This window comes from Beta vulgaris, chromosome 3 (genome assembly GCF_026745355.1).
Source record: "Beta vulgaris subsp. vulgaris cultivar EL10 chromosome 3, EL10.2, whole genome shotgun sequence".
NCBI lineage: Eukaryota > Viridiplantae > Streptophyta > Magnoliopsida > Caryophyllales > Amaranthaceae > Beta > Beta vulgaris.
The window spans coordinates 41,738,535-41,751,076 of NC_079204.1; the positions used below are offsets into that span (position 1 = coordinate 41,738,535).

The window sequence follows — 12,542 nt, forward strand, 5'->3', positions numbered from 1 at the left end:
TTCTAAAGATATACGAGAAATACCTCTAGCCTTCACGAGAAGTACCTCTAGGCTATACGAGAAGTACCTCTACGCTATACGAGAAATACCTCTAGGCTATAGGAGAAGTACCTCTAATGTATACGACAAGTTATGATGTCCCCTAGAAAATTTTGTTAAATTGAAAGGATTTTTATTATTTTTCTAAAGATATTTTTATTATTTTTCTAAAGATATTTCTATTATGCTATACATAACAATATGTTAATTTATAACAAAATGATGTGTAGTCTAGTAGTGTGTTAGATGGAGCTCCCCTAACCTTGCTTTTGAGATTTTTGTGGTAGAGCTAAAATCTTGTTAGCTATTATATGAATACAACATGAGAAGTATTCAAGGAAGAGAATAAATATTTAAATAGTATATTTAATGTATCTGTCATTTCCACTCTCTCAAATTGGTCGTTAATCTAAATTTATGATTTTAGATACCTATACTAAATTTAAGGTATCGCTTATACCTTACTTTAACATGGTTGGTGGCACACTAACAAATACAAAACCATGTAGTATGATTATTTTTTCTTTAGAAAGTATCAAATGTTCATAACTTAAACTCATTTTACTAGATAAAACTTCACTAACAAAAAACACTTATTACAAAGTCGAATGTCCATCCCAAAATATAAAACTATAATTGCAATTGACTTCTTGCAGATTTAAGTAGATAACATGAGAAAAATAACTCGCCTCAAATATAAAACTAGTACATAGCATGACAATAAAATACGAGTATATAAACTAAGATAGCAGGAACCTTTTGATTATGTCAAAAACAGTGGTTTCGTCTTCATTGGCGAGTGTTCGCGCTTCCTTCCTCCAACGGGCTGGGACAGAAGTAAAGTCTACTGGATGATTGACAAATAAATAATCATTCGACTTAGCCATCCATAATAGGGCCCCGATTTCTCACCAAAACCTAACCAGTTCAATATACCATGAGAAGCTTGTTAAAACTTCACTTAAAGCTTAAAAGCCGACTTGAAATGCTCCTCACTAGTCCCGAATTCGATGAATGCATAGCTCATGAATCCTCTGTGAGTCCACTTTGGTGTTATTTTGCGTACCTTGAACCCTAAGCATTGTAGTATCTCCCTAAGGTCATTCAAACTTCTTCCTACCGGCTTTCCATTTTCATATTCGATAGGAAGGTTGTGAATAATGCAAGTGTAGGGTTTAGCATATAGAATTTCTGATTGTTCGGCCATTTGTTTTGTTGTTGGGCAGTGAAGGTTTGAAGGATCTCTAAAAAAGGAATACAATGTGAATTTGGTGTGTGAATTTGGTGGCAATGACAAGGCTTTATATAGGGGTTGTGTAGTTGTGTTTACTCTCTCATCTCTACTTATAAGGCACGATCAAGGAAAACATCTGAAAGGAGAAGCAAGAAGCTCTTTTGGGTTAAAATATAGGTACTTGGAATTGACATAAAGCAATTTTCTACTGTTTAGGGGATAATTTTTCAGAACATAAAGAGATTTGATTTTAAATCCAAAAGATATCAAAAACAAAAAACAACAAAATGAAACTAGACAAAAGCTCTTACAAGATTCCCACCAAAGGATGGAGGTGATATTGCAGCCGTAAATGCTTACTTAGCTGATATTGCAGTGTCAACTCCACTAAGCAAAAACAAGCCATTATGGGAGGTCCATGTTTTAGTGGAGTTAAAATGTGTAGTGTTAAGAGTTCATCATCATGCATTAGGTGATGGGGTTTCTTTGATGTCAATGCTTTCTGCTTGATTTGGTCAAAGGAAAGAGATAAAACGTAATATAAGAATGTGAAAGATCATAGTCATGAAAAGAGACTATAATATAGTTAGCTAAATAAAAAATATGAGCTAGGTTATTGGTCTCAAATAGAAAGCACTAATAAAAGTACCTCCATTACAAGATCTATACAATCAATAATTTAGATGATTAAATTTTAGTCCAATAACCTACTTATATAAAACTGCCTAGCATTGGAAAATCAAAATAAAACATGTGTACATAATATGAAAACAAGCTTAAATATAAGTAGATTAACAAGTGCATCACAAGAATAAAAGAAAGAGACAATAATGGAGGTATGAAAGAAAAAAAATGGTTGCATAATTAGCTGGTGAAAATGTGCCCACATGTTATGACATTGAATGAGACGAATTTGGGGTAATCTCTCCACCTTTCAGATCATTTTTCCAGACAACTATGACAATGGGGTAGACTTTTCCCAAAATTTGATGTATGTGTCTAGTTTATGCCCACATATTTTCTTCTTTCTCTCTCTTCATCAAAATATGATGAGACTACTCCATTAAAATAGTAACTGTACATAGTGAAACACAATAGTTGGCTAGACACACCACGTATATACCATTATTGAGCTTAGGAGTAGTATACTTCTAGTGGTTTGAGTAGTTATCATCATAAGCAATAATAATTTGAACATTTAGATTAATACATTTTGTGAACTGAGAACAAGACAAATTTACTAAGTCCATCACTGTTGGCTTTAAGATAATTATGTGCTTTTTAAATATAGACTACATAGAAAATAGAATGTTCATAGTTATATCTTGACTATGACGACCAAATTTAATGCTGCAAGAGTGCTGTAAGAAAATCTGCTTCAACAGTGTTGTTGTGGTATAGAGAAGCCATTAGCTGAGAAAGTGTTTCACTCATGCCATCTACTTCCAAATGGTAATATCCTGCACATGCATACAAAGAAAAAAGGTTATCAACATATATTTTAAAACACTTGAAAATTCAAATGATTTTATTAGTGTTTTAATTTTGTAATTAGATAGGCTAATAGAGATTATAATTCACAAGAGTAATGCAAACATTTCGCTTTTGCAATTATATACTCCATAGTACTAAAGTAGTACTGATATTACTAGTACAACTCTTCTTTTTAGAATCTTAAAATAAAATTTCCATAAAAACCATATTAGAAATGTCCATATAACTCCATGCTCTACCTAATAATTTGTGGCAAAAATCACCCCTATCCCACTCCCAAGGTGCTCACTAGTCTCTATCCCCTTCTTCTTACATTATTAAGTAGAATCTCATCGTACATGACATGAGCATATGCACCCCTAGATTTCCCTTTACAAATTAACCTTCCTCCATCTCTTTCAACTAACTCTCAACCTTCTTCAAATCTTCTCCCTCTTTAATTTTCTTTTCACCCAAAACATAAGTTGCAAAAAATTATCAACTAACCATGATGACAACATACAAGAAAAAATCCCCAGAAATTTATACTTAAACCAAGGCCAGCTTACATGCTTAAACTAAGGTTAATGGTCAACTCATAACATTATAGTCTTTAAATATCTTCTTTTTGCGTCAAGCTACTAAATAGTTTTATGAGTATTTCCATCATAGAAACAGGGATATTGTGAAAGATATCGGTTCAACAATATCTAGTTCTCCAGATATATTACTCACACTACAACTTCTTTAAAAGATACGGGATCTCTTGATTTCTGAGTATAGAAGCTATGTTTTACCTAGTCTACATTCTGCTAGTTTATACTTGGCCTATATGCGTAGCCAACTGGCCATATGCTACTATCTCACTTTATACAAGGATACTTCACCTATAAACTTATTGATTTTTTACATTTCTTTTGCAAATTAATCTAACGGTTCATAAGGTGGTTCTCACCATAAGGTAGTTCTCACCATAATGATGGTGGTTCTCATATGAACCCAATTATATATATATATATACATATATATATATATATACATATATATATATATACATATAATTATATATATATATATATATAGGGGTAGGATCCGCTGAAAACACCTTTTAATCTGAAAACTAAAACAAGGGTAACTTTTAACCCTTTAGGGTAACTTTTAACACTTTTAGGGTAACTTTTTCCAGTTTTGGGGTAACTTTATTATATTAAGGGTAGTTCTATATATTTCAAGGAAAACTTTATTGATTATAAGAGTAACTATTACCACTTTTAGGGTACTTTTACCATTTTTAGGGTAACTTTTAGCAATTTTAGGGTAATTTTATATATATTTCAAGGGTAACTTTTAGCACTTTTAGGATAACTTTATATGCTATAAGAGTAACTTCTTCCACTTCTAAGGAAATTATAAAATAATGTACTACTACAACAACAGTTGCCTTTATGTCTGTTGTACACTTTTTTTAACTCTTTCTTTACCAACTGCCATTTCCCCTTAACTTCTCCACACAAATCATGAAAACTCTCTAATCATCTTCATCTTCATCAAATCAAGAAATTTTACTGAAATTTCCATGTCTTCTCCACCATATCCACAACCCAACTTTCTCTCTCCTCCACAACACCATCACCATCATCATCATCACATCACACCTTCTCATCTCCTCCCACCACTTCTTGGCGCCACCTTAACTTTCTCTCTCTCCTTTTCTCTTTTTCCTTCTTCCGCCGTTTCTTCCGCCGTTAATGGTAATTTGCAGGATTGCTTATTGCACAAGAAATGCGAGGTGTTGATGGAGTGTCTTCGCTGTTACCGCCGCCATTTCTACTCTCTCCATACCAACAAACTCCAAAATTCTCAATTTCCAACCAAAAAAAACGATTTACAAAAAGAAATTCAACAAAAAAACAGATTAAATCTAAAAATTCTCGGATTTTCTCTATTTGATTAGCGATTGAAAATCTGAAATTTGAAAAATCGTCAAAAAAAATGCTTTTCTTCAGAGCAATATTATAATATACGTTGAAGATGAGAAAGAAAGGTGTTAAACGGCGTCATTTTGATGGAATTTCCCTTCCCTGTGTTGTGTGTGTTGCGTTGTTGTTGTTGGTGGTGGTGTAGTTGTTGCTGGAGTTATTGTTTTGGGATGCATCAGTAGAATAGCAGAGGAGTAAAAAGAGAACCAGAGAGTACGCGATGCGAGAACGATACGATTAGAAATCAACGCTCCAGATCTTGTGTTTTCAGTTTTCATTTTAATGGGTGTTTTCACAAGATCCTATTCCTATATATATATATATATATATATATATATATACATACATATATATATACATACATATATATATACATACATATATATACATACATATATATATACATACATATATATATACATACATATATATATACATACATATATATATACATACATATAATATATTATATTATATTATATATATATATATATATACATACATATATATATATATATATATACATGTATATATATATACATATACATATACATATACATATATGTATATATGATAAGTCATTTTTATATATAGTTTTTAGGTGAATTTAGGTTGCATTTTTGAGCATTTAGTTTCATATTTAGGTTCATTGTTGCATTATATTCTTAAGTTATGCTTTTCTATTCCTATTCGGTATGTTTTCTTGTTTTTGATGAATTTTAGGCATTGATGACGTATTTCGAGTATGATTAGCTAAATTTGAGGATTAGGAGCACTTGGAAAGGAGTTACAATGCATAAGGATCGTATGGATATGTCATAGTACGAGTTTGAGATAAAACGAAGCGGAAAATCATTAGAAGAAATGTGAAAAAAAGTCACGTCTACTTATCTGATCATAACTTTTGATGTGCTTATTAGAATTGAATTATTACAGTATATTTGGAAACTAGACTTGAAGAGCTTTCCAACAATAGGTGGCACTCTCCAAGGAGACTTCTAGTCAAGGAGTTATGCCTTTCGGAAGATTGCACTGTTTCTGCTGGAATCTGCCACGCGTGCGCTTGGATCACTAATCCGCCTATTAATGATTTATTTAATACTTTCCTTATCTTGTAAATTACTTTCCTAGTCATATTAGGTGAATATTATTTAGATAGGTTTTCATTCTTTTTCTCTCTCCTCCCTTTTATCACGTTATTCTTAGTTTTTAGTTTCTCCAGTTGTTATTTGAAAACCCTAGTTCTCATCTCCTTCATTAATTCATCATTTCTGTTAGTTTATTTCCTTGATTTCTTTGATTATGCTTTTCCTTGTAGATTTAGATTTCATAATTTATTTCACGATAGAGTAATTTTTATTTGTAGGGTTTGGGAATCCATGTTTATATGATATGATTATTGATTGATATTTATTTGTGGTTTGATTAGTTATTGATTTCTCTAATTGATTAGTGTTTTATTGTTAATCTTGCAATCCGATCAATTGTTTGATTAAATATTGTCAATATCGAGTCATAGATCGAGAGATAGTACTCTTTAGAGGCTTACCTACAATTAGCAAATCTGATTATGTTGAGCGACCGTACTAACATATATTGATTTGAGAGCGTTAATGCCTGACCAAGGATTAACATGTGCTCTAGATATCTGATTAATTGATCTATTGATGATATTTTGATAGATTATAGTTATAAACATGGTGAACCATTACCCTAGATCCTTTTTAGTTTGATTTTCGTAATTTGATTAGTTTAGCACTTTAGTATTCATATTCTTGATCTTGTTTAGTTTCTCTATACCTTAGAAACTAGATTAAAACGACCATCTCTCTGTGGATTCGACCCTACTTACCCTACTACATTGTTAGAAGGTTTTGCAGGAATTATTTTTGACGGGTGTATGACAGCCTATTAAATTTTGGCGCCGTTGCCGGGGAGACGGTATAGTTTTATTTAGTTTTTATTGTTGGTGAAATTAAATTGTATATTTATATATTTTTTTCTTTCTTTTTGTGATTTTTTTTTGTTTTCCTCTCTGTTTTAGTGTGTTCTTCTGGAGTCTTATAATCATAGTTCATATGGGGATATTTTTTCTAATTATCAAGGGCAATATGATTATTCTGGGTATTATAATGCGAATGTTGTTATGTTTATGATGCATCATATGATTGTCAAAATTTATAAAATATGTGCATGAATTCTTATGAATATTCTCATTACCCTAATGAGTCTTATGTGCCTGATTATACCCAATGTTATCAACCTGAAGAGAATAATTATTTTCAATCTGAAACATTAGAGCGTCAGGAACTTTTTGACATGATGAAAGAGTATATTGTTAAACAACATGAAGATTTAAATGAATTAGCTAATGATTACTAAAACATAACGAAATCTATTGAATTTCTTGTTGTGTAGCAAACTACTGACCAAGAGGTGATACTTGATGATACTGATATTAGTGTTGAGAATTATAATTTGAAAGAGAAAGGCGTTGATATGACTCATGATAATTTGGTAGAAGGTAAGGGTGTAATTGATGGAGTTTGTAGTTTGTGTCTCTATATTGACGAATCTATAGTTGAGAGTGAAGTGTCTGACACTTTTTCGATAAACTTTTCATCTACATATGAGTCTAAAGTTGAGAGTGAAATAGTGCATTAGTCTTTGCCGGTTTTATCTGATACTGTTTTTGAGTCTCATGTTTCATTCTCTGAAAAACTTAACATTATTCCTTCATCTCCTATATTATATCCCCCATCGTCCCTTCTTTGTCCCCCTTTGAATGACTTTCATGATCATGTAACTAATGTAAACTTAGTTTCTTTTATTCCTTTTGAGTCATGTAATAAGACTAACAATTTTTCTTTTACTTCTTGTAAATATAATTTTTCCTTTTATTTTTCTTTTTGTAGTTTTAGTAATTATTTAGTACTAATTTTTTTCATTTTTCCTTTTCACTCTAATATAATATGCTCCGAGATGTCTGCAGGAACATATGATAAGCATATTAGAGCATTGAACTATTATGAGTAATCTACTAGTCTTCAACGGTCATGCAAGACCTTAAATTTGCGCTTCTCGGGAGGCAACCCGAACATTAACTTATTTTCTCTCTTCTTTTCTTTAGTTTTTATTACGATTTTTGTCTTTGTTTCTTCCTTTTTGAGTAAGTTTACTCACTTTTGTGTTTTTTTTGTGTGTTTATTATAGGTGGACAGAGATTAAGAAAAGAAATCAAATTAAATGCTGGTTTGTCAGCGTTCGCTGGCCCACACTTTGCCTAGCACTCCTTCTTCCTCACGCAGTTCTTGCTTGGCACCCCCTTCATCAAGAACTCTGCACGCCAGCACACCACCACCATCAAATACCCAGCGCCGGCAAATCGCCATCAGTCTTCATCCCGTCGGCCACACCACCGACATCTCCTAGTACCTGCCTGCCCTCACCATAGGCACCGGACTCCTTCGCCGGCGCCTGTATGCACAACCCTTCCCCCAACTCCTTCACATCTACATCAACCTTCGCCCTACCGAGAACCACCACCAAACCTTCTCCGCGCAGCATCGCCATCAATCTCCACCAACTTATAGTCGAAAAACCCTAATATAATATGCGAAAATGAACATAAAACCAGCCAAATCCATTGAGGAATTAAAGAAAGCACGAGATAACAAAAAATGCGGCGAAATTAAGCGCAAAAAAATGAAGAAATGTGTTAACTTTAGACGAAATTAGGGTTTAACAACAAGATAAACTTTCATAAAACAATTTAAGATCGGAAGCTCTAATGATACAAACCTAGACCGAAGAACAATCAAGAGCAAAATCAAGCAAACACACGAGATTAAACAAAAATAAATAGTCGAAATTCGAAACCCTAAAATCAAATCAAGAAGAGGAATTGAGGACAAGGAAATATACGTTACGCTTTCCATGTATAAAGAAGAGGGATCAAAGTAGGAGAGACGGAGAAGAGAGAGAAGCATCAGATAAGAGTTGTAAGCAAGAGAGGAGAGAGAGAATGAAAGGAAATGCGAGGAGATGAGGTGCAAGTTGAGTACGAGGGAGGAGAGGGAAAATGAGAGAAAATGAAGAGGTTTTTTTTTTGAGGGGGTTCTAATTACGAGGGAAAATAACGAAATGCTCGTGTTGGGCAACCGGAGCCCTTATTTCCAAATGCTTGGGTTGATTAGTCCACCGGAGCATTTGTGAATTTTTTTTATTAAATTTTTTTCAAATGCTTGGGTTGATTTAGAGCTGGCCACGGGCTGTGCTGGGCCTGAACGCGGGCCAGGCCCTCGGGCTGGAGTGGAATACGGGACAGGCTAGGCCCGTGGGCTGGAGTGGAATACGGGACGGGCCAGGCCCGCGACCCATCAAACTCGTGCCGTGCCGTGCCAGGCTGAAAATGTGGGAAGCTTGTCCATGGCAAGGCACGGCCCACGTGCCTAGCGGGCCGGGCTCGTGCTCACCGCGGGCCTGGTCCGAAAATCACATCTTTTCAAAAAAAAAAAAAAACTCATGCTCGCGGGCCTTGTGCGTCATTATCTATGGCCAATTTAATGTGTCATATTGCTATTGCCTACTGCTATGTTGTCTACTTCACTACTTGTCTCGCATTGTTAGATTTGTTGTTGCATTTTGATCTAAAGTTGATGAATAATTTCAGCTTTTTATGAAGTGACTAAGTTTTAGGCTCGTCAATTTAATGGAAAAGTAAATATCCAAATTATGGTTGATAATAGAGCTCTCTACTAGTACCACTTTGGCACTTTATTTCTCTCTCTCTTTCTTTTTTTAGACCTATACTTTATACTTTTTCAATTTTTCTCATGTTACTCGTTACCAATTTCATATTTTCTAACATTGTATATTTCATATTTGTATTTATAAGTTTATTTTTTATTTTATATATTTGTATTTATAAGTTAATTATAGTGAAAAACAAAAAGTAAAAAGTAAAGAAAATCGAGTGGTCACATTAGTTTTAAAAGCTCCAACATCACTTTCAAGTAGCATGCATTGAAAATAAATATCAAGTAACAAGAAATTACCATCATATTTTTGCCTTGGATCTAAGATAGAAGCAAAAACATAAATAATAGGAAGCTCCGTATAATATTTGCGCCATTTCACCTCCATTGCTGGAAGATAGTCATCATAAGTTTCTTCGCCACGATGCTCATAAAAAAGTTGAGCAAGTAAACATGCATTACTAAGAAAAGATTGAGAACAGGATTATAAACAGAAGAAAAGCAATGGGTCATGCTATATAACAATTGTAAGAAGTTCATATACTTTTCACAATTGTTCCAATCACTTTCTAATAAACCCATTTGTGGAAATTTTTGATTGAAGAAAATCGTTATTGGAATTCTATACTCGATTGCCCTACTCAACATGTCATAAGTGGAGTTCCACCTAGTCGGACAATCGGCTTTGAGTTTTACCACCTTTATCTTTTGCTGACGCAGAAATGATTTCCACTCTTGAAGTCTCATAGAAGAACTGTTAATAGAAAGAATTGCAGTTCTAATTTTCTCATAAAAAAGACCAATAGCAGTAGTTTCCATCTCTCACACATAAATTTAAAACATGACAAATGCATCTAATGTGAAGTGCTTCTCCATCAAAATTAAATCAGGTAATTGTTGTTTGACCATGTTTGCACTATATGTCATAGATGTTGCATTATCAAAAGTCATGGACATAATTCTAGTCCTAAGACCATACTCATCAATAGCTTGCATTAGATGATGAGCAATGTTAAGACCAGTGTGGGGTATTCTAACATTCTAAAATGAATAATACGCTTTTGCAACAACCATTCATCATCTATCTAATGAAAAGTCACACCCAAGTAATGTAGTCCATAACCACCATCCCATGCATCTGCAGTTAAAGAAACTCTACAAGGAAGATTACTTAATAGTTGAATTAACCTTTCTTTATGCTCTAAATAGTTTCTCGAACGAGCAATTTTTCTAGAAATTGGCTCGTGTTGAGGTTGTAGTGCTTTGTTGATGTAATTATGAAAAGGTTCATTGTCAGCAAAAAGAAAGGTTTGTTCAGCATGCACAAGCATTTGTGCGAGTTCGTCCCTATCCCTCTCATAATTGTAAGTGAAACCGTGTGGATGATACTGAGATATTTTGGGTTGTGCTGGATCGCTAGAGGGTTCACCACATTTTTTGGAGTGTCTAGCTAAGTGACCCATCCCTTGTTTAGATATAGCAGATAAAATAATGTTACATGTTTTGCACTTAGCTTTGCTTTCATCCTTATTTAATAAAAAGTAGTTCCAAACCTTACTCTTTCGATGTTTCTTAGTTGCCATTTCCTCTTCCGTACACCACTCATCTAATGGGTTTGGGATTTCAGAGAAGGGCCTATCCACTGATTGTCCACTAGTTCCGGATCCCATGCTAGGCATTGTTGATAAAAATTGAGGTATAGTTTCGGGGGAATGGTAAGAACTAGGATCTTGTGGTGTGCCAAATTCGTAATAGGGTTGGTATGCGTTTGGTTGAAATCTTGGAGGGGGATTCATACCGATTGCAGAAAACGGTTGGTACATTTGGCTATACTGATTGAATCCCATGTTTTGAGGTGGCGGCATAGACATGTTTGGGTTTTGTTGGTCACTAGAAGTAGCTATGTGTTTGGCTTTTTTGGAGGAGGTATTTGGTTTTGATGCCATTGCATAAACAAATTCACAAAAACAAAACATACTCAATTAAAATTAACAAAAATAACACTAATTAATATAAAAGGAATCAATTAACAATAATAGCTAATAAGGTACTAATAATATAATTGTAAATAGAAAATGATTAGTAATAATAAACCAAAAATGATTGAAACAAAGTTGAGTTAGATCTTACAACCAATATAGTAGAAATAGAATTAGGAAATGTGAGAATCGCAACTTCAAAGGTTGAATGATCTCCAAAAAATCTTCACCCAAAGAACAAGTAATTTTGTAGTAGTATTATTAATTATTTTAAGATCAAAGTGTTAATGTATAATTGAGAGATTTTGTTATTTAGGAAATAGGAATTGAGAACTTTGATAATTCTGAATTGAGGAGATTGAAATAATACAGAAGAATGAATGATGAGATGAGAGTGATGAGTTGTTTGGAAAAAATAATGAAGTTTTGGTGTATTTATAGGGAATGGAAAAAAATTAGCCGTTGTAAAATTAGCTGTTGTGAAATGAACGTTGCAAAATCTGCAAAAACTTAACTCTTGTGAAAATTAGTCGTTGCAAAATGCAGTATTGAACATTTGTGCATTTGTGTAGTTATCATGTGTTGCATAGTGTACCTAGTCTTGTCATTGTCACAATGTCAAGTCACATCACAATTTGCATCAAATGAAAAGCAAAAGGAGGCAACATGTTTCAACGACACTCTTAGCAACTTCAGCGAAATTGGTTTTTAGTGGGCCTAGCCCACGGGGTAGGTCACGGGCCCAGCCCACGTGCATGAACGGGCCAATTTCACGGGCTCGGGCCCGGGCTGAATTCAAAATTCCTCAAACGTGCAAGGCCCACGGCCCATGTTATGGACAGCGGGCCGGGCCGGGCCCATAGCGGGCTCAAGCCGGGCCGGGCCTAGAACGGGCCGTGCTCGGGCAGCCCACGGGCCATCCCGGCCCGTGGCCACCTCTAGGTTGATTAGTCAACCGGAGCATTTGATAAGTAGCAAAAGCTGTTTTTTCCACTAGTGCGGCCCAAAGTCAAAGGGCCAACTTCTTGTCTACTTTAGGGGAGAAGGCCCGGTAGATGTTGCTGTAAACAAATTGGGAGTT

The 12,542-nt window shown here is 34.3% G+C and overlaps 1 long non-coding RNA gene across 1 annotated transcript; it reads right to left on the reverse strand.

Moving 5' to 3' along the window:
• Window positions 1-579: 579 nt before the first annotated feature.
• Window positions 580-1,965, reverse strand: LOC125496066 (uncharacterized). The gene is made up of 2 exons (XR_007272750.2): window positions 1,585-1,965; window positions 580-1,409 (listed from the first exon to the last, which is right to left on the reverse strand). It is a non-coding gene; the product is annotated as an uncharacterized LOC125496066 (long non-coding RNA).
• Between the last annotated feature and the right edge of the window lie 10,577 nt (window positions 1,966-12,542).